Source organism: Porites lutea, chromosome 6 (assembly GCF_958299795.1).
Source record: "Porites lutea chromosome 6, jaPorLute2.1, whole genome shotgun sequence".
In the NCBI taxonomy this organism is placed as follows: domain Eukaryota; kingdom Metazoa; phylum Cnidaria; class Anthozoa; order Scleractinia; family Poritidae; genus Porites; species Porites lutea.
In genome coordinates this window covers 31,839,450-31,867,107 of record NC_133206.1, presented here as the reverse complement: position 1 = coordinate 31,867,107, position 27,658 = coordinate 31,839,450, and the positions used below count along the sequence as shown (strand labels likewise).

The window sequence follows — 27,658 nt, the reverse complement described above, 5'->3', positions numbered from 1 at the left end:
GAAAAAAGTGTGGTATTATAACAAAACGAATGAAACTCTAAGAACATGAGAAGCAAACTCTCACCTTCCTTCACGCTGTCCTCCCCACTTGGGAACAAACGGCCAGATCTTCCAAGTGTCCAACTGCCCCCAGCATGAATTACAGGATCAGACAAAGTTTCCCAGGATTTCTCAGTTGGAATATCTCAGAGGACATCAGAATTCACACCTTCTCAGAGGCAGAGCTTCCACAGCCCAGCAGGGACGAGGTTGGCTAGATTTAAACATGACCTTTCCCAAGTGATGGGCTCCTAATCTTGTGCGTGTGCCACCTGAGGTCTGAAATTAAATAAGAACTTAAAAAGATAATGAAACGCTAATGGCCTTAGAAACCAACCAACAATTCTTGATGACACCACTGGTTTCCCCATGAAATGACTCAAAAATGAAGAGTAAGTGAAGAAATTCTATACTAATGACGTGTCACTACTCAGATTTGGGTAGTGCTTCTGATTGGTCGTGCCACAAGGATAATGTGTCTCAACCAATCAGAAGCCATACACAGATATGGCTAGTGACATGTCATGAGTCATCATTTTGTTGGAAAACCAGTGATAGCATCTCGAAAAGTCAGCTGTTTTCAAAGGCTTAGCTAAAGCAAGCCTAACAAAAAATTAATAATATTAAGATAACTAATGCAAGCTCATTAGCATATTAAACAAAGCTAGATACTTCTTGTTGCTACAAGTGCCCTCGTAATGTAAACATGTATTCAACTAATGCTTTGATTATGTGCAGAAAAATGAAAAAAAAAAAAGAATGCCAAGGAGTAAATTCCTATCACTAACATGCCAGACCTTTTGAAAACCTATGGAAATTGAAAAAAAAAATTCCAGAGAGCAAATGTAACACCAAGAAAATTAATATATTTAAATAGAATATAAATGCAATCAATAGTCTGCAGTCTGTGAAACCTGTGTAAAAGAATAAGTTCTCAAAAGTTAGTAAAAAATTGTTTTAGTTAAAAAAAAAATCACCAACTTGGAAAAAAATTCTTACTACTTCAAGTTGCCTTGAAAAAAATTAAGCAGAGGCAGACTCGAGATTGCCTTAGACGTAACGTTCAAGTAAGCTAATGAATAATCTACTTTGTGTTATAATACTTAAGATCCTAATTTTCCTAAGATGTTTCCCAAGCTCACTGTTTCTTAAGAATTTCCAGTTGCTTTTGAGTTTTTTTAAAATTAACATGAAGATGGCAAAATCCTTAGTGCACCAACCTTACTTTGAAGTGCCAACAGAGACCAAAAACAATCATCAACTTATAAACAATAAAAAAATGAAACTCTGCCTACTTGATATTTACATACATTCTCCTTACTAGTACCATAAGAAAGGTAAGAAGAACAGTAAGGAGAATTTGTCAAGTGAAATTGGGACTTCAAGGATTAAGGTCACTGTGGTTAATTGCTTTGCTATTCCTATCCATACTGTGCTGTGTAGCCTATAAATGTAGATGCAATTCCAGCTGTAGCTTCCTGGCCACTGATAGCCAGAGAGATGCCTTGGCTGACAAAGCTCAAGCTTATCTTTTCCCTTAATGGAAGATCATCATAAGTTTTATGGTCAAGGTGTCTACATTCTACCCATATAATTATATTATAGCTCATAGGTTTTCTGTATTGTCATGATGTTGTTCTGAAAATTTAAAGATGTTTACCTGTATAGTGCTACTATTTCTTGCAGCCTGTATAGTCCCTGACTAAAGTAATATGTTACTTAGGAGGTTTAGAAATAATATTGTGCTAATGAGCTTGCTGAAGAATGTTTAATTCTAGCATTAAATTAACACTAATACTGTATAAGTGGAATCCTGGTCCTTTGAACCTCTTGATTATTCAAATTAAAACTTGTTTTCCTTCCCCTGAACTCACAGTTTTTTTTAAATTTCGCCTTGGGTTTTCTCAAACAGAAAATGGCAAGAAAGCCCAAAGCCCAAAACAAAGCTAAAATATCTCCCTAATTCTTTGAACTCCTAGTTTTCTAAAACCAATTTCCATTTTCACAGGAGGTTCAAAAAATCATAGTTCCACTGTGTTAAGATAACACAGGAAGCACAACAACTCCTATAATGAAGACGAGTTGCAATAGAAGGTGGCCCTATGAGAGGAACTGAGTGTGTGGTGAACTTTAACAAAAGGAATAAAATTAAAGCAAAGTTAAAAAATTCTGCCCGTGTGATTAATGTTTGCTGTGATAAGGTTGTAATGCTTCCCATGCCTCTAAAGATACAGGCAACATTGTGCTTTCCACTGGTCTAAAAAAATGAAAGTCAGTGAATGACTAATGTATTTTGACTGGTAGTCTGGTAGTCCCAGACAATTACACGGAAAAGAAGGCCACTCCCACCTACACTGGCAGCACAATGTCATCAACTGTATATGCGACAAAAGCTCTGTAAGCCCCAGCCTACCCCCTACCTATCACTGATCGAAGCCTCTATTTCTTTAAGACTAGATTTTTAACCTGATTCCCCTTAGTATTTATTACATCCTCCGCAACTTACCTTAAAAACCATTCCTCTAGCAGGAAATGTCAGGAACTGATTTCCATCAAACCAATGCAAGAAGATTTTGCCAGTTTGTGCAAGATTAATGATAAAAAAGAACACCTTTGCCCCTAATTTTCCCTTCCCTATTGAGATAAAAAAATATCCTTTCTCCGCCCCCCCTAATCGTTTACCCCCTCCCCCACCTCTAACTCCTCCAACCCTCCTTAAAAGGCAGATAGGGGCTTAATTGAGCTTTTAAGGTTTTAAGTATGTAATAATCTGTAAAATAAAAATTATGTAACCTTACCCACCCAACAACTATAACTTTATATTAAATACTATAATAATATCATGATCACTATTATTTTAACAAGATTTCCTTTGAGCAGTGAAGCACTGAGGCCCGAGGGTGGTACTTTATGAATTTTTGGGTGAGGATGTGTCACTGGGACCCTGGGAACCCTTAGCCCATACCAAAACTAGTTCAGCTCAATTTTGCTATTCTTACCAGACCAAACTGGTCTTAAATTCTCTTTTGAAACAATTTCTCTGTATCTAGTTAGAAGAAGAAATACTATCTTTCATCTTTCATAACATTGCCAAATCCTGAGGAAATGTCATTTATAATCACTAATTAAAATAATTATTCTTGGCTACAGAGTTTCATTCATCATTATCTTGCAAGAATGAACCCTTTTCCCTTTCCTTCCCAGAGGTGAATCTCCTTTGTAAAATTCAATGATGTATGGACTACTCAAAGGAATCTTGTGTTTGAAATTAATTTGTAAGTAGTACAAATAAGACTCTAGATTTTTTTCAAAATGTGAATTTTTTTGGAACAAAATAATCCAATTTGAAAAAAAAAATTGGTTAATTTAGGAAAACTTTGCCTAATTGTTCAGTCTCTGTCCAGTTGCTAAACTGAACTGGATGGTGACTCATTTACTTAAAAAAATAAAGAAAATGCTGATAAAATTTTGTCAGTGACACATATTTGTACAAATATGGTGGCACACACACTGTATAATATATCATTATTCCTGTAATACAGATACCTTAAGTATTCCCTCCAATAGTGAATCACAGAATTCCTAATGAAAATTTGACCTCACTACATATTATAATCAGCAATCTACTCTACAGCTGAAAATAATGTGCTGAAGATCCTAAAGTGACTGAATTTGGTTGGATAAATATAAGTAGGTTGTCTTTGAATTTGGAAAGCTGTAAAATACGGGTAGAATTCAAAGAAAAAAATATTGCAGGTGAATCAATTCACTCCTGTTGGGAATACCATGGACCTGTTTTGACTAATGCATGAAGTCTTATTTGAAGAAACAGTCAATATTCTTCGGTTTTTGTTTTTTTTGTTTTTGTTTTTTTTGTTCATTGCCAAACTAAATGAATTTGCCTAATTGCTGTTGAATGGGGGTTGTGGAACAACAGCTGGGTGAAAAACCTCCCCGTACGTCCACTTGCTCCTAGGAGGAAAACCCCGGGCCAGCTGTACCCCGCATTCAGTGACCTCCCGGGCTGGGTCAGAAATATTCTAAAACCAAGTACCTGTGTTGAGGCAGGGTACTGGCTGTCACTGTAAGTAATAAATTATATGATTATATAAACACTAAACTAGCTATTAATAATGAATTGACTTTGATGATACCAGCCTCTTCACTGCTGGCTTTTGATCTCCTGTATTGAGCTATTGATGAATCGCTGACCAGTTTGCCAAATCTGTTGTTCTTTTCAGCCTAAGAAAAAGAAATAAGAATTCATTTTCACTCAATTGTTAACTTATTTGTTACTTGTTGCTGACTTTTGGCTGACAGGTATTTATAGGAACAGAGTTAAGCAAGGGATGTACCAATAGTTCAAAGTCTATGATTGAGTCACAAACGTAAATGGCTTCATAGGATGGGAGTAGCTACCTGAACACATGGTGCACATGTGCATCCCCAAAAAAGACTACAAGACTGACTGCAATGACTAAGACGACTAATGAGGTAACTAGGGGGACTTGAATGACTTTGATAACTGGGATGCTTAAGATGACTTAGATGACTGAGGTGACTGAGGTGACTGGGATGACTAGGAATAATGGGATGAGTGGGGTAACTGGGGTGACTAGAATGACTGGGATGATTAGGATGGCAAGGGTGAATAGGATAACTGTGATGACTAGTATAAGTAGGATGGCTGGGATGACTGGGATGATCTGGATGACTGGAATGACTAGGAGGATTAAGATTACTGACATGACTAGGAGAACTGGGTTGAATGGGATGACTGGGATGACTAGGATGATTAGGAGAACTTAGGTGACTGGGATGACTGTGATGACTGGGATAACTGTGATGACAGGGCTAACTAGAAAAACTGTGATGACTAGGATGATAAGCATGACTGGGATACTAGGACTGGGATGAATGGGATGACTTGAATGACTAGGATGACTAGGATGACTAGGGTGACTGGGATAACTGAGATAACCAGGATGACTGGGATAACCAATGCTGCTGGTATTACTAGAATAACTAGGATAACAGGGGTTACTGAGATGAAAAGGATAGGTAGAATAACTGAGATGACTGGGGTGACTGGGATGATTGGGATAAGTGGGATGACTGGGATGGCTGGAATGACTTGCATGACCAGGATATCAATAGGATGACTAGTATTACTGGGATGACTAGAATACCTGGGATGACTATTTTGACAGGGGCGACTGGGATGACTGTGATGAAAAAGATGCGTAGAAGAACTGGGGTGACTAGGATGACTACAGTGATGAGATAACTGAGATGACTAGGGTGTCTGGGATGACTGGGATGAATAGGATGACTAGGATGACCAGGATAACTGGGGTGACTGGGATGACTAGGGTAACTGGAATGGGTGGGATACTACGATGACTAGGGTTACTGGGATAACTGAGATAACCAGGATTACTGGGATGATTTTGACTAGAATAACGGGGACAGAAGAATGACTGGGATGACAGGTGGTCACTAGGATGACAGGGATAACTAGAATGACCAGGATGACTTGGTTGCAGGGTTTGTATCCTGTTTTGAACAAAAAATTCAAGGACTTTTGAAGGACACATTTCCCATTCTTCAAGGATTCCAATCATAGCCTTGAGTATATCTCATTTTTAGTTCTTCCACAACATGACCACAATTTTAATTTTTATCCTGAAAGTCTTTCTGAGTTTGCTCCCTTTAGACACTTGAGAATCTGGGTTGGATAAAGTAAGCACTGAAATTCAAGTACTACTTTCAAGGACTTTCAAGGTGCATGCAAACTGTAAGGTTGACTAGGGTGACTGGGATAACTGGAATGACTGGGATGGCTGGGATAACTGGGATGACAGACTAGGATTACTGGGATGACTAGGAGGACTGGGTTGACTGGGATAACTGGGGTGACAGGGATGACGGGGGTGACTGTGATGATTAGGAGGACTTACTAGGTGACTAAGATGACTGTGATAACAGGGATGACTAGAAAAACTGGGATGACTAAGATGATGAGATAACTGAGATGACAAAGGTGTCTGGTATGACTGGGATGAATAGGAGAACTAGGATGGCTGGAATGACTGAAATGATCTGGACACCTGGAATGACTGGGATGACAAGGATGACTAGGATGAATGGAATGGGTGGGATACTAGGATGACTTGGGTTGCTGGGATAACTGAGATAACCAGGATGACTGGGATGACTAGAATAGTTATGATGAGGGGATGACTGGGATGACAGAGGTCACTGGGATGATTTGAATGACTACAATCGGCGACAAAATGAGTTGAGACACTTCGCCCAAAAGTAGGCTTTTTCACATTTTATGAACTTCAAAAGGAGGAAATATAGTTTTCCTCCACCATCCCCTCCGTACAATGTTGTGCCCTTGTTCTAGCTACCTACAGAAAACAACAAACACCCCAACTTTGAATGGAGCTGACAGGGGAGGGGTGTGGATTCTTTTGTTCTCGAAGTTACCCTATTTAAGTACAATGTCTCAACAATTTTGTCACCGATTGTCTGAATCTCAAAAGTGGCCGTACATCCTTTAGAAAGTTAATTGAATTCATTTTTTTATGCTGGGATGTAAGACCCCTGGTGGCTTTTTATTTGTTATGTTTGACTTCATCATACCTGTTTTAGAACAATTAGAATAAGGCGATTTCATTATTTTCAGTGCGTGACATTTTGTGTCATGCTTAAACTGTGCCTTGACATCGTGCGATGTGGCGCGTCGAGCACAATTTCTTATTCTCTCCTTTATCAAAACGCATCGAAACAAAGAACAAAGTGAAAAGGATAGAAAACTTAATAGATTTCTAGGCATTAAAGTAGTTATAATGACTAAAATTGCTCTTTAGGAGGAATTTCCACGAGTAACCATGAGTAACGACGATGAGTATAAAAGAAAATAATCTAATTATCTTTTAAGAACAAAGTTGGTTACTCGTGGTTACTCGTGGCCAGTCTCCTCCTGACCTCATAGTTTCTACGGTAAAGTACATTCTTCAAAGACCCTCATGGGTATATGGGCAACGAATTTGCCACACAGATTTAGCGATGCTATGCAGCTTTGCTGTGCATTAGAAGTTGGAGCATTTTTCCTGAAAATTCTCCTGCGCATAGCAATCATGGCTATTTTATCGTCCATCCCACCCTTATCAAATAGCCAAATTTCGAATAAACACTTCGAACTTACTAGGGATATATTCAAATACAATATATTAGCTGCCATCGATTCCTACCGATCACACTTAGTCACCAGAGGAAAATCAATCATTTGGTACGTGGGTATGCTGCGTAATTACTTGAAATCACTACCGAGTACAAAGACTGTCAAAACTAATTTTCCCTCGAAAAACACAGGAAAGGGATTATATGGGTATCTTATCTATCTTCTGAAAAACGACCCGGTGAATACAGTAATCTCAACTAGTTACCGTCTCCTTACCGGTGCTAATAGGGCAACAGTGCGTAGATTTCGATTCAGACAATCAGCGACAAAATGAGTTGAGACACTTCGCACAAAAGTAGGCTTTTTTACGTTTTATGAACTTCAAAAGGAGGAAATATAGCTTTCCTCCCCCATCCCCTCCGTACAATGTTGTGCCCTTGTTCTAGCTACCTATAGAAAACAACAAACACCCCAACTTGAATGGAGGGGACAGGGGAGGGGTGCAGATTCTTTTGTTCTCCGAAGTCACCTTATTTAATACAATGTCTCAACAATTTTGTCGCCGATTGTAGGATAACTTGCATGATTAGGATGAATAGGATGACTATTAATGAGATGACTTGGATGGCTGGGATGACTAAGACAACTGGCATGTCTAGGATGCATACGATGACACGGTTTACTGTGATAACAAGGGTGACAGGGATGATTGCGACGAAAAGGAAAAGTAAAATAACTGGGGCGACTAGGATGAATGGGGTGATGAGATAACTGAGATGACTAAGGTGCCTAGGATAACTGTGATGACAGGGATACCTAGAATGACAGGGATGACTATGATGACTAGGGGACTGGGATGACTGGGACGACTGGGATGACTAGGGGGACTAGGATGACTGAGTTGATTAGGATGACTGGGATGACTGGGGTTGCTGGGATGAATGGAATGACTGAGATGACTGGGATAACTACGATGACTACGGAGACTGGGATGACAAGGATGAATTGGTTGACTGAGATGTCTAGGGCAATAGACACGACAGTGGTGACTTTGTTGACTAGGATAACTAGTGGGGTGGGTGGGATAACTGGAATGACTAAAATAACAGGGATACCTAGAATGATTGGGATGACTGGTGACTTGGATGCAAAGAGGACTAGTATGACTGGATTGACTGGGATTAACTACAATCATGGACAAAAGTCCTTGGGACAGTAATGCAATATTCATTTCTTTCTGTCATTTCTGGGTTCCCTTATAAAACGGTGCATCCCTTTTGAAATTTTCTTGCAGTTCTCCCCCCCTACCCTATAAAAAATTGAAACTCTGAAAAAACTTGCTCATCCAACTTTGTTTGTGGGGTGAGGGGAGGGGTTGGGCCTGTGTGAACTGGAAAATGCCCCAGAAATGCAAAAGTGTCTCAAGACTTTTGTCCATGATTGTAGGATGACAGGGATGACAGGTGAGACTAGGGTTGCATTTGAGTGGGAAATCCAGATTTAGATTTTGAAATCGGGATTTCAGATTTTACAATCTAATGCGAATTCTGACTAGGGTCACTGTGATGACAGGAGTGACTAGGGTGACTTGGCTTACTAAAATGAGTGGGACGACTGCGTTGGCTTGGATAACTAGGATGAATAGGATGACTGAAATAAGCTGGATGGGAAGGATAAGTGGGATGACCTCATCTTTAATGAAGAAGCCTGAAAAAGATTTGATGCTTTAAAAGGGGGAAACAGTGGGATTTGGAAAATTGTGTGTACCTCTGGAAAAATTCTCAACAAAATGTAGTAGTCTTATACCAGTTAAGAAAGTTACAAAAAAAGGAAAAAAATGATACCTAAAATGCCTGAAATCACCAATGGAGGTCCACAATCCCTCTGCTTCTTGTCTTGAGATGTCATCCCTTTAATTGAAGAAATGTCTTTCATATCCAACTTGTGATGGGCAAAGAATCTTCAGGAACACCAAGTGGGAGGGGTTCTGTTGAATGGCCAGAGATACAAGAAATTATACAGGTAAATTTGACGGTCAGGTAGAAAGGAAGAATTACTCTCCCTGCCTATAATAATATGGATGCCATTTTTCTGTAAAAACGTTTCCTACCAGAATAGATAAATGAAGTCTTCCTTCTTTTCAAATCAATTGAAGATTTTAACAAAAAGATTTGCCTAAAATACTTAAGTAATTTCTACATTTTGTGATCTGACAACAGCTTTATGTTGGTTTGTGAAACACTAATTTTTTAAGAAAATAAGATAAGCAATTACTAATAAAATGGCTGTGCAACAGCAGCTGGGTGATCATAACCACTGAAAATCTGTACTTCCTCATCAGAGAAAAATCCTGAGCCAGAATAACCCCACACTCAGGATGCTTACCAAAAGTCAGAACTAGCTGGCTGGACCAAGGCCAGAATGGTCATTTTAACAATAAAATAGGCTTTTACAGAGTTTTTGCTAAAAAACCATCTCCTTTGTGCACAATATTTAGGATATGTCTGACTGAATACTTTTGATTAAAAGTGAAATTCTCATTGGGGCAGGAATGGTCTGGCCGGTCAGTTTTGACTAATGGCAAGCACCCTTGGTGATCTCCCAGGCTGGGTCATAGACAGAATGTAAAACAAAGTCTCAGTAATGAAGTAGAAAAACTATTTGTAACAAATTATTCCTACATACCAAACCAGTTGTATATCCTAGACTATGATGCTGTTGTCCTCTAAATCCAGACTCGCCTCCAAAGACTGCAATCAATTTCTATTAACCTCTGACCAGTTCGCCTTATTTGTTGTCTTTTCCTGCCTGAAAAAATATGCAAACTGTTTTTGTCAGCACATAAATTGGTGATGATATGATTGTCACTTTTTGCTAAGAATCTCAACTCTCCTTGCAATCCATATTAACACCTTATGAACATGAATAAAGCATAGTACCTGCTTTATGTCTAATAACCAAATCCAAACAATGCTTGCTCTTAAACCATTAACTCACGGTAGAGAATTAATTCTCATCTCAGGTATGGTAATAAACATTAATACTCTTCAGCAATAAAACACAGGGGCATAACAAGGAGTATTGAAGAAAGAGGTATACAAAATTTCCAAATCCCACTCCCCACATCATTAAAGCCCAATTTTTTTTCAGGTTTCTTGATTAAATGAGAGGTTATGCTGAAAGCTGAAATGTCATTAACCTGTATATGAAATGACATGTCAGAAAGTTGTGAAAATCATAAAATGGTAGTCATTTATTACAAGTGTAAAACAATTTGTTAAACAAGATAGTAGCTTGTTGGTTCCTAGTCAAGCTAGTAATAATAGTCACGGTAGTCATCCTAGTCACCCTGGTCATCCTAGTCATCCTAGTCATCCTAGTCACCCTGGTCATCCTAGTCATCCTGGTCAACCAAGTCATCCTAGTCATCCTATTCACCCTAATCACCCTGGACAGCCTAGTCATTCTATCCACCCTAGTAATCCTAGTCACCCAAGTCACCTTAGAAATCCTAGTCGCCCTAGTCATCCTAGTCACAGTAGTCATCCTATTCACCATAGTCACCCTGGTCATCCTAGTCGTTCTAGTAACCCTACTAATCCTAGTCACCCTAGTCACCCTAGTCATCCTTGTCACCCTAGTCAACCTTGTAATAATTCTAACCTTGGTCATTCTAGTCAACCTAGTCATCCTAGTTATCCTAGTCACCCTGGTAATCCTAGTCATTCTAGTCACCCTAGTCACCCTAGTCACCCTAGTCATCCTAGTCACCCTGGTCATCCTAGTCACCCTGACTATGGATGAATGGGATAACTAGGGAAGACTAGGGATGAATACGGATGACTGGGATGACTAAGGATGACTGGGATGACTAGGGATGACTGAGATGACTAGGGATGACTGGGATGACTAGGGATGACTAGGGATGACTAGGGATGACTAGGGATGACTAGGGATGACTGGGATGCCTAGGGATGACCAGGGATGACTAGCAATGAGTGAGATGACTAGGGATGACTAGGGATGACTGGGATTACTAGGAATGACTGGGATGACTAGGGAAGACTAGGGATGACTGGGATGAGTAGGAATGACTAGGATGACTAGCGATGACTTAGATGACTAGGGATGACTTGGATGACCAAGGATAACTAGGGATGACTGGGAGGAATAGGGATGGGTAGGGATGACTGGAATGACTAGGGATGACTACGGATTACTCGGATGACTAGAAATAACTAGGGATGACTGGGATGACTAAGGATGACTACGGATGAGTAAGGATGACTGCAATGACTAGGGATGACTAGGGATGACTAGGGATAACTAGAATGACTAGGGATGACTAGGGATGACTGGGATGACTAGGGATGACTGGGGATGACTAGAAATGACTGGGATTACTAGGGGTGACTAGCAATAACTGGGATGACTAGGGATGACTAGGGATAACTGGGATGACTAGGGATGACTGTGATGACTAGGGATGACTAGGGATGACTGGTATGACTAGGGATGACAAGGGATGACTAGCGATTACTAGGGGTGACTAACAATAACTAGGGATGACTTAGATGACTAAGGGTGACTAGGGATGACATGGATGACTAAGGATGACCAGGGATGACTGGGATGACTGAGGATGACTAGGGATGAGTAGGGATGACTGGAAGGAATAGGGATGAGTAGGGATGACTGGGATGACTAGGGATGACTAGAGATTACTCGGATGACTAGAAATGACTAGGGATGACTGGGATGACTAGGAATGGCTAGGGATGACTTGGGATGACTGGGATGACTAGAGATGACTGGGATGACTAGGGATGAATAAGATGACTTGGGATGACTGGGAAGCCAAGGGATGACTGGGAGGAATAGGGATGAGTAGGGATGACTGGAATGACTAGGGATGACTAGGCATTACTCGGATGACTAGAAATGACTAGGGATAACTGGCATGACTACGGATGACTGGGATGACTAGGGATGACTAGAGATAACTAGAGATGACTGGAATGACTAGGGATGACTAGGGATGACTAGAGATGAATGGGATGACTAGAGATGACTAGGAATGACTGGGATTACTAGGGGTGACTAGCAATAACTTGGATGACTAGGGATGACTAGGGATAACTGGGATGACTAGGGATGACTGTGATGACTAGGGATGACAAGCGATGACTGGGACGACTTGGGATGACTAGGGATGAGTAAGGATGACTGGGAGGACTAGGGATGAGTAGGGATGACTGGGATGACAAGGGATGACTAGGGATTACTAGGGGTGACTAGCAATGACTAGGGATGACTAAGATGACTAGGGGTGACAGGGGATGACTTGAATGACTAAGGATGACCAGGGATGCCTGGGATGATTTGGGATGACTAGGGATGAGTAGGGATGACTGGGAGGAATAGGGATGAGAAGGGATGAGTGGGATGACTAGGGATGACTAGGGATTACTTGGATGACTAGAAATGACTGGGATGACTAGGGATGGCTAGGGATGACTTGGGATGACTGGGATGACTAGGGATGACTGGGATGACTAGGGATGACTGAGATGACTTGGGATGACTGGGATGACTACGGATGACTAGGGATGCCTATGGATGACTCGGATGACTGGGATTACTAGAGATGACTAGCGATGACTAGGGATGACTGAGATGACTAGGGATGACTAGGCATGACTGGCATGACTTGGGATGACTGGGATAACTAGAGATGACTAGGGATGACTAGGGATGACTGGCATGACTAAGGATGACTAGGGATGACTCGGGATGACTGGCATGACTAAGGATGACTAAGGATGCGTAGAGATGACTGGGATGACTAGGGATGACTAGGGATAACTAGGGATGACTAGGGATGACTGAAATGACTAGGGATGACTAGGGATGACTAGGGATGACTAGGGATGAGTAGGGATGAGTAGGGATGACTGGGATTACTAGGGGTGACTAGCAATAACTGGGATGACTAGGGATGACTAGGGATAACTGGGATGACTAGGGATGACTGTGATGACTAGGGATGACTAGGGACGACTGGGATGACTAGGGATGACAAGGGATGACTGAGACGACTTGGGATGACTAGGGATGAGTAAGGATGACTGGGAGGACTAGGGATGAGTAGGGATGACTGGGATGACAAGGGATGACTAGGGATTACTAGGGGTGACTAGCAATTACTAGGGATGACTTAGATGACTAGGGGTGACAAGGGATGACTGGGATGACTGGGATGACTTGGGATCACTAGGGATGACTGGGAGGAATAGGGATGAGTAGCGATGACTGGGATGACTAGGGATGACTAGGGATTACTTGGATGACTAGAAATGACTGGGATGACTAGGGATGGCTAGGGATGACTTGGGATGACTGGGATGACTAGGGATGACTAGGCATGACTGGGATGACTTGGGATGACTGGGATGACTAGAGATGACTAGGGATGACTGGGATGACTATGGATGACTGGGATGACTAGGGATGACTGGGATGACTAGGGATGACTGGGATGACTAGGGATGACCGAGATGACTAGGGATGACCTGGATGACTAGGGATGGCTGGGATGACTAGGGATGACTAGGGATGACTAGGGATGACTGGCATGATTAAGGATGACTAGGGATGACTAGGGATGACTGGCATGACTAAGGATGACTAGGGATGCGTAGAGATGACTGGGATGACTAGGGATTACTAGGGATGACTGGAATGACTAGGGATGACTAGGGATGAGTAGGGATGAGTAGGGATGACTGGGATTACTAGGGGTGACTAGCAATAACTGGGATGACTATGGATGACTAGGGATAACTGGGATAACTAGGGATGACTGTGATGACTTTTGATGATTAGGGATGACTGGGATGACTAGGGATGACTGGGATGACTAGGGATGACTGGGATGACTAGAGATGACTAGGGATGACTGGGATGACTAGAGATGACTGGGATGACTAGGGATGACTGAGATGACTAGGGATGACTGGGATGACAAGGGATGACTGGGATGACTAGGGATGACTAGGGATGACTGGGATGACTAGGGATGACTCGGATGACTAGGGATGACTAGGATGACTAGCAATGCCCCAGAAATGCAAAAGTGTCTCAAGACTTTTGTCCATGATTGTAGGATGACGGGGATGACAAGTGAGACAAGGGTTGCATTTGAGTGGGAAATCCAGATTTATCCAGATGACTAGGGCGACTAGGATTTGTAAGGTGACTAGGGTGACTAGGATAACTAGGGTGGCTACAATGACTTGGATGACCAGGGTGATTAGGGTGACTAGGGTGAATAGGATGACTAGGACGACTGGGTTGGCTTGGATAACTAGGATGAATAGAATGACTGAAATAAGCTGGATGGGAAGGATGAGTGGGATGACCTCATCTTTAATGAAGAAGCCTGAAAAAAATTTGATACTTTAAAAGGGGGAAACAGTGGGATTTGGAAAATTGTGTGTACCTCTGGAAAAATTCTCAACAAAATGTAGTAGTCTTATACCAGTTAAGAAAGTTACAAAATATGGAAAAAACTGATACCTAAAATGCCTGAAATCAACAATGGAGGTCCACAATCTCTCTGCTTCTTGTTTTGAGATGTCATCCCTTTAATTGAAGAAATGTCTTTCATAATCAACTTGTGATGGGCAAAGAATCTTCAGGAACACCAAGTGGGGGGGGTTCTGTTGAATGGCCAGAGATGCAAGAAATTATACAGGTAAATTTGACGGTCAGGTAGAAAGGAAGAATTACTCTCCCTGCCTATAATAATATGGATGCCATTTTTCAGCAAAAACGTTTCCTACCAGAATAGATAAATGAAGTCTTCCTTCTTTTCAAATCAATTGAAGATTTTAACAAAAAGATTTGCCTAAAATACTTAAGTAATTTTTAAATTTTGTGATCTGACAACAGCTTTATGTTGGTTTGTGAAACATTAATTTTTTAAGTAAATAAGATAAGCAATTACTAATAAAATGGCTGTGCAACAGCAGCTGGGTGATTATAACCACTACAAATCTGCACTTCCTCATTAGAAAAAAACCCTGAGCCAGCTTAACCCCACACTCAGGATGCTTTCCAAAAGTCAGAATGAGCTGGCTGGACTAAGGCCAGAATGGTCATTTTGACAATAAAATAGGCTTTTACAGAGTCTTTCCTAAAAAACCATCTCCTTTGTGCACAATATTTAGGATATGTCTGACTGAATACTTTTGATTAAAAGTGAAATTCTCATTGGGGCAGGAATGGTCTGGCCGGTCAGTTTTGACTAATGGCAAGCACCCTTGGTGATCTCCCAGGCTGGGTCATAGACAGAATGTAAAACAAAGTCTCAGTAATGAAGTAGAGAAACTATTTGTAATAAATTATTCCTACATACCAAACCAGTTGTAATTCCTGGACTGTGGTGCTGTTGTCCTCTAAATCCAGACTCGCCTCCAAAGACTGCAGTCAATTTCTATTAACCTCTGACCAGTTCACCTTATTTGTTGTCTTTTCCTTCCTGAAAAAATATACGAACTGTTTTTGTCAGCACATTAAATGGTGATGATTTGATTGTCACTTTTTGCTAAAAATCTCAACTCTCCTTGCACCTTAACACCTTATGAACATGAATAAAGCATAGTATCTGCTTTATGTCTAATGACCAAATCCAAACAATGCTTGTTCTTAAACCATTAACTCTGCGGTAGAGAATTAACTCTCACCTCAAGTATGGTAATAAACAATAATACCCTTCAGCAATAAAACACAGGGGCATAGCAAGGAGTATTGAAGAAAGAGGTATACACAATTTCCAAATCCCACTTCCCACATCATTAAAGCCCAAATTTTTTTCAAGTTTCTTGATTAAATGAGAGGTGATGCTGTAAGCTGAAATAATATTAACCTGTATATGAAATGACATATCAGAAAGTTGAAAAAATCATAAAGTGGTTGTCATTTATTACAGGTGTAAAACAATTTGTTAAACAAGATAGTAGCTTGTTCGTTCCTAGTCAACCTAGTAATCCTACAATCCCGGACAAAACCACTTGAGAAAGTTTTCCCCATCATGTCCACTTTCCTACGCAACAAAACTATTTCCAAAACTACGCCTTTGCAGAAAGAAAACCCCTTCCCCCAATTCAATGTTGGTTTCCACAAACGCCCAGGGATCAGGCTTTCTTTTGAATACACAACAACATTGCTTTCAGGGGATTGAGAGGGAAGAACCCGTACAGCTACGATGTTTAGAAAAATGCTGTCCAAGTATACAATTTTCTCAACAGTTTTGTCCAAGATTGTGTACAAGGTCATTCGCGTTTTCTCGCAAGAATATTTGCCAGGACAAAACAAAAACATGCTAATAAAAAGCACTTTACAGAAGCTGTTTTGAGCACAAAGTTTCATGCCAGACCATCTTCTCATTGAAAAGCACGACCTCGTATACGTTTTTTGCAGCACCCTCTTTAAAACAGTCAGATTTCACAATAGCCGTACAACGCGTGCTAATTGTTACACATTTTCCTGTAGTTTCAGAATGGAAGGCTCGGAAAATGTGAAAAGTAATTTATCTTTTTCAGAAGAGTCTGAAGAAGACTTGTATGACGGTTCTCTTCGAAGAAAAGGAGTTCGTAGTGTTTATTTAGAGACATAATAGTCAATCCGATATGGAACCATTTCCTGTCACGTGGAAATTGCTTCTCAGAGCTTATAATTGGTTCAACTATGGGTGTTACAGAAACTTTGTTTATTAAAAGTCAGTTAACGTTTTATGATAATTCCATGGATAGAATAATATTACAATTAACAAAGCATCGAAACAGTTAACACCATTTTGTTTTCAACTGAAAATGGCCTTCTGATTCTTATTAAACTTCCCTGTTAATCGTTGTTAACTGTTGCTAATCTTCGCAGCCGCTCAAAAAAATGTCCTGTTAATCGTTCCGACTTACAGATATTGTGGAGAGAAAAAGATTAGAAGTCACTTTTGGCAACTTTTATCATGCTTTGGTTTGCAAATTATCAATTTAGGTCGTAATTTTTCCAGTCATATGTAACCAGAAGACAACACATGCACTTTTACAGGTCATGCGATAGTACATTTTGTCACGTTATCGCGCGTGGCATTTCTAGATTTCAAAGTGTGTTTCTTTGGACTGGATATCGCTACAATTTCAAAAGTAAGCATTCAAATGTGAAAAGTAAAAATGCAGCTTTTGTAAATATTTAATCCTCTCTCCATTTGATGCTTTTATTCTTTGAAAGTGCTTGCCTATTGACTATTTCGGCAAGGAAAAATTGTTCAAAGTTCTCGGGTCACGCGCTCTGAAAATTCAGCGAAAGTTTCATGTGTTATTTGTTGATCGAATCGTAGGGGGTGAAATTCCCGTTTTCTGGCTAATCTGCTTGACGGAAACGTCCTTTTCATCCTCGAAAAGCACAATGTATGCCCTCTGCTCTTCACTCAAAGCGCGCGTAAAAACCATGCATGGAAAATGAATTTCACAAACGTTCTTGACTGACCACTCCAATCAAGTAAGACATACCAATTGATTTTCTTGTCATAAACGCCGCTGTTTTCACTCATTTTGCATTAATTATCTACTTTTCTTTGAAATGTACTACATTTATAAAGAACAGGCTTATTTGGCTGCTTTAAAGGCTGCAAATCACCTTTCCCAGTCAAATACAATCCCGGACAAAACTACTTGAGAAAGTTTTCCCCATCATGTCCACTTTCCTATGCAACAAAACTATTTCCAAAACTACGCCTTTGCGGAAAGAAAACCCCTTCCCCCAATTCAAAGTTGCTTCCCACAAACGCCCAGGGATCAGGCTTTCTTTTGAATACACGACAACATTGCTTTCAGGGGAAGGGAGAGAGGGAAGAACTGATACAGCTACGATGTTTAGAAAAATGCTGTCCAAGTATACAATTTTCTCAACAGTTTTGTCCAAGATTGTAGTCACCCTAGTCATCCTAGTCACACTGGTCATCCTAGTCATCCTAGTCACCCTAATCACCCTGGTCATCCTAGTCATTCTAGCCACCCTAGTAATCCTAGTCACCCTAGAAATCCTAGTCGCCATAGTCATCCTAGTCACCCTTGTCACCCTAGTCATCCTAGTCACCCTAGTCATCCTAGTCACCCTAGTCATCCTAGTCACCCTAGTCCATCTTGTAATCCTTCTAACCTTGGTCATTCTAGTCACCCTAGTCACCCTGTTCATCCTAGTCACCCTAGTCACCCTGTCACCCTAGTCATCCTAGTCACCCTAGTCATCCTAGTCACCATAGTCATCCTTGTCACCCTAGTCCATCTTGTAATCCTTCTAACCTTGGTCATTCTAGTCACCCTAGTCACCCTGTTCATCCTAGTCATCCTAGTCACCCTCGTCACCCTAGTTACCCTGGTGATCCAAGTCATTCTACCCACCCTAGTAATCCTAGTCACCCTAGTCACCTTAGAAATCCTAGTCGCCCTAGTCATCCTAGTCACCCTAGTCATCCTATTCACCCTAGTCACCCTGGTCATCCTAGCCGTTCTAGTAACACTAGCAATCCAAGTCACCCTAGTCACCCAAGTCACCCTGTCACATTAGTCAACCTTCTAATCCTTCTAACCTTGGTCATTCTAGTCACCCTAGTCACCCTGGTCATCCTAGTTATTGTAGTCACCATGGTAATCCTAGTCATTCTAGTCACCCTAGTAATCCCAGTCACCCTAGTCACCCTAGTCACCCTACACACCCTAGTCATCCTAGTCACCCTGGTCATCCTAGTCACACTGACTAAGGATGACTGGGATAACTAGGGATGGCTAGGGATGACTGGGGATGACTAGGGATGACTGGGATGACTAGGGATGACTGGGATGACTGGGATGACTAGGGATGACGAGGGATCACTAGGAATGACTGGGATGACTCGGGACGACTAGGGATGACTAAGATGAGTAGGGATGACTACAGATTATCGGGGATGACTAGGGATGACTAGACATGACTGAGATGATTAGAAATGACTGGAATGACTAAGGATGACTAGGATCTTTAGGGATTACTAGGGATTACTAGGGATGACTAGGAATGACTGGGATGACTACGGATGACTCGGGATGACTGGGATGACTAGGGATGACTGGGATGACTAGAGATGACTAAGATGACTAGGGATGACTGGGATGACTAGGGGTGACTGGGATGACTAGGGCTCACTGGGATGACTAGGGATGACATGGATGACTAGGGATGATTAGGGATGACTGGAATGACTAGGGATGACTCGGATGACTACGGATGACTGGGATGACAGGGATGACTAGGGATGACTGGGGATGACTGGGATGACTAGAGACAACTAGGGATGACTGGGATGACTAGGAATGACTCTGATGACTAGGGATGACTAGAGATGACTGTGATGACTAGGGATGACTGGGATGACTAGGGATGACTGGGATGACTAGGGATGACTAGGGATGACTGGGATGACTAGGGATGACTCGGATGACTAGGGATGACCAGGATGACTAGCAATGACTTGGGATTACTGGGATGACTAGTGATGACTAGGGATGACTAGGGATGACTGGGATGACTAGGAATGACTGGGATGACTAAGGATGACTAGAGATGACTGCAATGACTAGGGATGACTAGGGATGACTGGGATGACTAGGGATGACCAGGATGACTAGAAATGACTAGGTGTGACAGAGATGACTAATAATGACTAGGAATGAGTAGGGATGACTGGGATGACAAGAGATGACTAAGGATGACTGGCATTAGTAAAGGTGACTAGCGATGACTAGGGATGACTGAGATGACTAGGGATGACTGGAATGACTAGGGATGACTGGGATGACCAGGGATGACTGGGATGACTAGGGATGACTGGGATGACTAGGGATGATTAGGGATGACTAGGATGACTAGGGATGACTAGGGATGACTGGGATAACTAAGGATGACTGGGATGACTAGGGATGACTAGGGATGACTGGGATGACTAGGGAAGACTAGGGACTGGGATAACTAGGGATGACTGGGATTACTATGGATGACTAGGGATGACTACGATGAATAGGGATGACTGGGATGACTAGAGATGACTAGGGATGACTGGGATGACTAGGGATGACTAACGACGACTGGAATGACTAGGGATGACTGGGATAACTAGGGATGACTGGGATGTCATGGGATGACTAGGGATGACTGGGATAAGTAGGGATGACTGGGATGACTAGGGATGACTAGGGATGAGTAGGGATGACTTGGATGCCTAGGGATGACTAGGGATGACTAGGGATGACTGGGATCAGTAGGGATCACTAGTGATGGCTTGGCATGACTGAGATGACTTGGGATGACTTGGGATGACTGGGATGCGTAGGAACGACTAGGGATTCCTAGGGATGACTGGGATGACTAGGGATGACTCGGATGACTAAGGACGACTCAGATGACTAGGGATGACTAGGGGTGACTGGGATGAGTAGGGATGACTAGGGATGACTAGGGATGACTGGGATTACTAGGGATGACTAGGGATGACTGAGATGACTAGGGGTGACTAGGGATGACTGGGATGACCAGGGATGACTGGGATGACTAGGGATGACTGGGATTACTCGAATGACTAGGGATGACTGGGATGACTAGGGATGACTGGGATGACTAGGGATGGCTCGGATGACTAGGGATGACTGGGATGACCAGGGATGACTAGGGATGACTGGGATGACTAGGGATGGCTCAGATGAGTAGGGATAACTGGGATGACTAGGGATGACTGAGATGGCTAGGGATGACTGTGATGACTAGGGATGACTAGGTTGACTAGGGATAACTAGGGATTACTAGGGATGACCAGCGATGACTTGGGATGACTGGGGATGACTAGGGATGACTAGGGATGGCTAGGGATGACTTGGGATGACTAGGGATGACTAGGGATGACTAGGGATGACTGGGATGTGTAGGGATTACTGGGGATTACTAGGGATGACAAGGGATGACTAGGGATCACTGGGGTGACTAGGGATGACTAGGGATGACTAAGGATGACTGGGTGACTAGAATAACTAGGGATTACTGGGGATTACTAGGGATGACAAGGGATGACTAGGGATCACTGGGATGACTAGAGATGACTAGAGATGACTAGGGATGACTGGGATGACTAGGGATGACTGGGATGAGTAGGGATAACTGGGATGACTAGGGATGACTAGGGATGACTGGGATGACTAGGAATGACTGGGATGACTAGGGATGACTAAAGATGACTGCGATTACTAGGGATGACTAGGGATGACTAGGATGACTAGGGATGACTAGGGATGACTTGGGATGACTGGGGATGACTAGGGATGACTAGGGATGACTGGGATGACTAGGGATGACTAGGGATGACTAGGGATGTCTGGGATGTGTAGGGACGACTAGGGATTACTAGGGATGACAAGGGATGACTAGGGATCACTGGGGTGACTAGGGATCACTAGGGATGACTTAGATGACTAGGGATGACTATGGTTGACTAGGGATGACTACGGATGGCTACGGATGACTAGGGATGACTAAGGATTACTGGGGATGACTAGGGATGACTAGGGATGATGAGAGTTTACTGGGATGCCTAGGGATGACTGGGATGACTAGGGATGAATAGGGATAACTGGGATGACTGCTGGTTTGCCTCCCTTCAATTGGAATTCTTAACCCTTTCATGTTTGATTTGAATAATTACTTGTTTTAGTAATTTGCTCACCCCCAGTAACATATGTGCTATAAATACTGCTGAGGGTAAATAAGAGGAATTATTAATATTACTATTATTATGTGTAAACCATAAAGGGATTCAAAAAGAAGGGTGGTAGTGGTCAATGGAAAAAGGGAACTGACTAGTCAGCTGAAGACCTAGTCCAATCCAACACTGAAAGCTAATTATTTAAATGAAGTCTAAATGGCCGTTTAAGAGACTCAGTGGAAATAGAGAGGAGAGGTGAGATGTCAAGTAACCATGGAAGCAAAGTTTTTGGATCACAACAAAACGGAGCTTAGGCAACAACAACGGCGATGGCAACGAGAACAGCAAAAAAGCAATAAGTTTATATTAGCAAAACAACAACTTTGCACATGCATCACGCTTTTTTGCACATTTTTTAGCCATTGTTGCACGATTGCAACATGAAACTTCCTAATTTCATGCACCTGCTTTACGGAGTAGGTGAACACAACACAAAAAGTTTCTCTTTCTTTTTCTAAACTCAGATATGGTCCTTTTGGATTCAATCCAGAAAATTTCGCCAACATTTGACAAATTAAATGAAATAAGATCAATGAAGTTTGAAACAGTGCGAATTTAATTTTTAAGTGAATTTCCGGTTTGTTGTCATCCAAAAATTTTGCTACCATGGCAACATGAGGTAACGACTTCTCCTCTCTATTCAGATTTGTTTAGAAGGTGTTTATTTTACATATAAAACTGGCTCTCTAGTCTGAAGCTATTGCACGCAAAGACAGCATGAACAAAGTGATTGACTTCTGCAAAAGCACTGTAAAATTACTAAAGTGCTGCTAAAGCCCAAGACTGCCCAACATACGATTAGTGGTGGAGACCACTGGCCAGCATTGTCTGGTGTTGAACTTGCCTAAATTACTTTTAGTCACATTAGAAAGTCACAAAGAGATGTAAGATAGAGAATAGATAGAAGCGGTACAGATATTGCAAGGTCGACATAAGTGAGGTGGCATTGGACAGTAGGATAATAAAACTGAAACTAGGAAAGGGTAAAAAGGTGGTACGGGCGATAACAAATAGGACGGGAAAAAAATGGGGCAAATGAGTGAAGAATGGAATATGACAATTAAAACAAAGTCGAGAAGGGAAAGAAGGTTAAAAATAAAGAAGGGCGTATTAGTCAAAGGAATATGTTAATGGCAACAACAAAGCCAGGAAAGAAGAGCAAAAAGGAAGCAGGGGATCTGGAGTGGTATAAAGAAAGCAAAGGTTTACAGGTACAAGCTGTTGAATAAAAATAATGGCAACAAGACACTAGAAGGAGAAAAATGTGATTTAGTGGATTACAGATAGCAGATATAAAATAAAAATAGAGAAGCAGAGGCAAAATGAATAATGGAAACAAAAGACACATACGGAAGGATGACGGGAGACAAGGGAGTGGTATAGGGAAAGGAGGGGGGGACACATAAATTCACTGGAATAATAGTAAACCAGTGGAAGCTCTCTTAACAAGCACTCTTGTAAGTGGACAGTTCCGCATTTCAACTCCCATAAAAACTCGGTATTTTTACATTTCCATAACCATTTCCAGACCTCACTAACAGATCCATAGCAAAAGTGGAAAAATATGTGGCAGGGTATATTCTAGAAATTGACTCTTTACAAAGGGATATTGTGAGGAAAAATTAGATTCTGGTTACTGTTGGGGGTAACAGGATAAAGCCCGCGCAAAAATGGAGAAAAAATAAACCACTCTGTAGCTTTCCATTTGTGCCAGCACTGGCTAGGAAATTAGGCACGTGACTTTACACCAACACAAAACACTTTGACTACCCAACCAACACTAGCTGACACTCTTAACCCAAGCAATTCCAGCTAATTTAAAATTATTAACTGAGCAACTACTATGTAGTTTCGTTAGCTCTAAAATTTCCTTGTAAAATTAATCCGTTACATCTTACCTGTGCTTTGATCACAATTCCACATGTAGTGCAAGATCATTGACGCCATTGACTGGGGTTTGTACACAGCCTTGAGCCTTTTCCTTCACAATAATCACAGTTAAATGATCCAGAAGTTAATAAACCACAGAACTGAAAGACCAAGCCGCGTTTTGGCAGAATCCTTGCGATTTCGATTAGAAGTTGAACATTGTTGACAGCGGCGCCATTATCAGGCGCCATCTTAGTTTCCCCTGGTCCCAAGCTCCACTCGGTCAAAACTTGGGGAGATGCCGGGGGAGGGGTGAGGTGAGAAGGCGAGGAGTTGCCAAGAAGAAGTTAACAGGATTACAGAGGTGTAAAAGCCTCCTTTACAGTCGATTTACGGGATTCAAAGTTTTTTATTTAATTTTGGCTTATCCCAGGTATCAAAAAACATAATTAAGAACTGGCATGTTCCTATACAGGCATCCCAAGCCCAGACGCTTGGTCACAGCTGTTGCGGCGTCCCTCCCAACGTTCTCTCTGTTTGTTTGTTTTTTCTTTTGGCGAAGCTAATAAAAAAAGGAAAAAATATATATCTGTTCCTGCCCGTAAGTCCCTCCAAAACTAGGCCCCTCAAAAAGGGCTTTTGAAAAATATAATCCCCCGGGCTTATTTTCGGAATTTTACGGTACTCTACCGCTATTCTAAAACATTGACTTGTGCTTTTACTTCGATCCAAAAACATCTTAAAAACCCTCGGGTGTTTAACTGGGCACGATATAAAGGAAGAGCGTGAAAATCTTATGGCGTGAATCATTTTATGACGTCATTGAGGGTTTTTTATTTCACCGCGAAGCCACAGTTGTGATTAAATGAGAAACCACAGCATAATAATAATAATAAATTATTTATTTCTATAGCGCATTTTCCTAACGCCTAAATGCGCTTTACAGTGTCAAATATATTATAATCTATACACTAAAAAATGTAAACAATCCTAAGAATCGAAAAAATCAAAAGTCTAAAAGTCCTAAAAATCAAAAAAAGAAAAAAATTGAAAGTCTAAAAATATGCTTGTGGAAAAAGATAGGTCTTAAGCTTAGCTTTAAAGATAGAGACAGATGCGCTGCGTTTAATCTCAAATGGAATTGAGTTCCAGAGGTAAGGCACTCACATTGAGAAAGCCCTCAAGCCAATCAGTTTGAGCTTGTGCGTTGGCTGCTCCAGTAGATGTTGGTCAGCAGACCTAAGAGCTCGCCTAGGAACATAAGAACTGATGAGCTGATGAGCTCAGCATGATAACCGGTCCGTTTTAGACTACTTCAATACATGCAATACATGTGTCATTCCACTCATGGACAATAGCCGGAGTCATGTAAGAACTCCTTTTCATATCAATAGCTTCGCAGTTAGTCTCGCTTTGAAACAGAGGCTTTGAAAAACTCAAAAATAGCCTATTGAACAAGTCCGGTGGTGTTTGCAAGGCAAGGTTCAAAGAATGTTTCATTTTTAAGGTAGCTCGATAGGGTTTTTCAGGGTCAATACCTTCCAAGTTTGAGCATAAAATACGTCGCCATTACCAAAGATATGGAAAATTAGCACCACAGCTGTTCTAGATAATGATGAAAATTTGCTATGATCAGCGTTACAATGACATCGGAGTTGTCATAGCAACGAAATGACGACGTTGCCTATTTTACTTGCAACCGTATTTCTCGGCACCAGTGGGAACTGTTCTTCCAAAATCGTTCAAGGGAGCGGTTTCCTCCAATAGCCGCCTCGATGAAGTTTTTATGATCAGAAATACGGTAAAAACTGGAAATTCTTTTTGTTCGGTAGAAAACGAAGCGCTTTTGAAACGCAATTTCACCTCATAGCAGTTTCTATATTTTTAAAAACGTGTCGGAAAAATCGTGGAAATAATAGTAGCTCTAACCCAGTGCAAGAAAGAAAGATTTGATTAGTATGTGTCGAGGCGCTCTTGCTAGCGGTTTTGTAAACATTTTGGTCTTCTTTTACAAATAAGCAACCGCTCGAACACTTTGAGATTCTCCAGAACATAATATAAGCGTCGATTTATATGAACTTTGAGTTTCAGGACTATTGATTTATTATAAGGCAGTAAGCCTAAGGGCTCGCAAATTTTTTGTCAGCAATTTCGAGTTTACAAGTGAGAGCCTCTCACTATTCAGCGGGGGGGGGGGGGGGGGGGGGGGGTGGTATTGTCCCCTAGTTTCATATTTTCGTGGACAACAATAGCTAACATTTCTGCATATTTCAAATGCATTGCTAGGTGTCAGCTGTATGAAATCCTTTGATTGTAAGTGTTGCAGGTTCAAAGTATTGAAAGAAAGCCTCCAGACTGACGGGTACATTAAGGGGGTTTGTACCCATCCAACCGTTCCCCTAAGATCTCCCACCGATTACTGAGATGGTTAAAAGGCAGTCTCCCTAAAAGCGGTCCACTCGATTTCGCGACAAAAAATACTTTTCCTTTATTTTTTGTCGGTGAAGAGGCTTTAGTAGGTATATACTAAAATCGCTATTTTTGTTTTCAAATTCTTATTCTTAGCTCTGCTACAAGCCAAAAACGAATTCAGTCCGTCTTGGCTCCTCAGAGAGTGTTTCAAAGACTAAAATTGATGGATTTTGAAAAGCGCGTTGCAAACAAACGAATGCCCGCACAAAAATCTGTTCGATTCGGTTTTTTTAGTTAACCTTCGATAGTTCACAGGCTAAATAAAAATATCTTTGATCAAAACGTGTTCAAGTTACAGTGGTTCAAAGAATAACTATTTTGCAGGCTTAATCCAAACCCTGAAAGCAAGGAAGATTTGAGGGAAAATATCTCAAAAGTTGCGGCCTAAATCTGGTTTAAAAATCATATCAAAGTAAAGTTTTAAGCTTATATTTTTGGTTTATAGGCTCAGACTTGTGGGTATCTTCTGGGATTGCAACCAACAGTAGATTATAATCTGCCATTTTGCGTATTTGCATAATTACTGGCCGTGTCAGAAATACGTCATGATTGTACAGATTAAAAGTTCCATGAAATTGCCTCTTTTCACACTCGAATTCGTCTCCGGCCTCTGAAAGAAAGTAATTAAGCTTCTTTAAGTACTTTTGAATCGAAAGAGATATAGTAACAGGGATTATCATGCATGTTACTGATTACCGCGATCAACTGGCGGGCGCCGTCGTCTTGTAACTACCTGCACTGAACAGTAAACAATGTGTTTTATAATAGAATTCTCTAGATCAGAAGTTGATCCAAGCTCTCTAAGTGATGAAAATAAATATCACTATCCCGGGATACAAAAAGAAAGGCCTTTATTGCCTAAAAAAAAAAAAGTTGGAAAAATGGCCATTTTTGGACCAAAACCATGGGTTAACCCCTTTGGAAAACGTCAATTTTTTGACTTTTTGAACTTCTTGTTTTTATAGCCTAGAAAGGCGATTTTTCGTTCTAGAATATCGTAAAAGACGTTTTCCTGGCCTATATTGCCTAAAAAAAAAGTTGGAAAAATGGCCATTCTTGAACTAAAAGCATGGGTTAACCCCTTTAAAAAAATGTCAATTTTTCGACTTTTTGAACTTCTTGTTTTTATAGCCTAGAAAGGCGTTTTTTCGTTCTAGAATATCGTAAAAGACATTTTCCTGGCCTGTATTGCCTAAGAAGAAAAGTCGGAAAAATGGCCATTTTTGGACCAAAACCATGGG

General features: G+C 41.2%; 2 long non-coding RNA genes across 2 annotated transcripts in view; both read right to left on the bottom strand.

The window, feature by feature from the left end:
- LOC140941009 (uncharacterized) overlaps positions 1-27,658 on the bottom strand; it is a 141,204-nt gene that overhangs the window by 92,789 nt on the left and 20,757 nt on the right. The gene's annotated exons all lie outside the window — the stretch shown is intronic.
- Positions 3,894-10,042, bottom strand: LOC140940099 (uncharacterized). The gene is made up of 3 exons (XR_012166299.1): positions 9,917-10,042; positions 9,076-9,218; positions 3,894-4,281 (listed from the first exon to the last, which is right to left on the bottom strand). It is a non-coding gene; the product is annotated as an uncharacterized lncRNA (long non-coding RNA).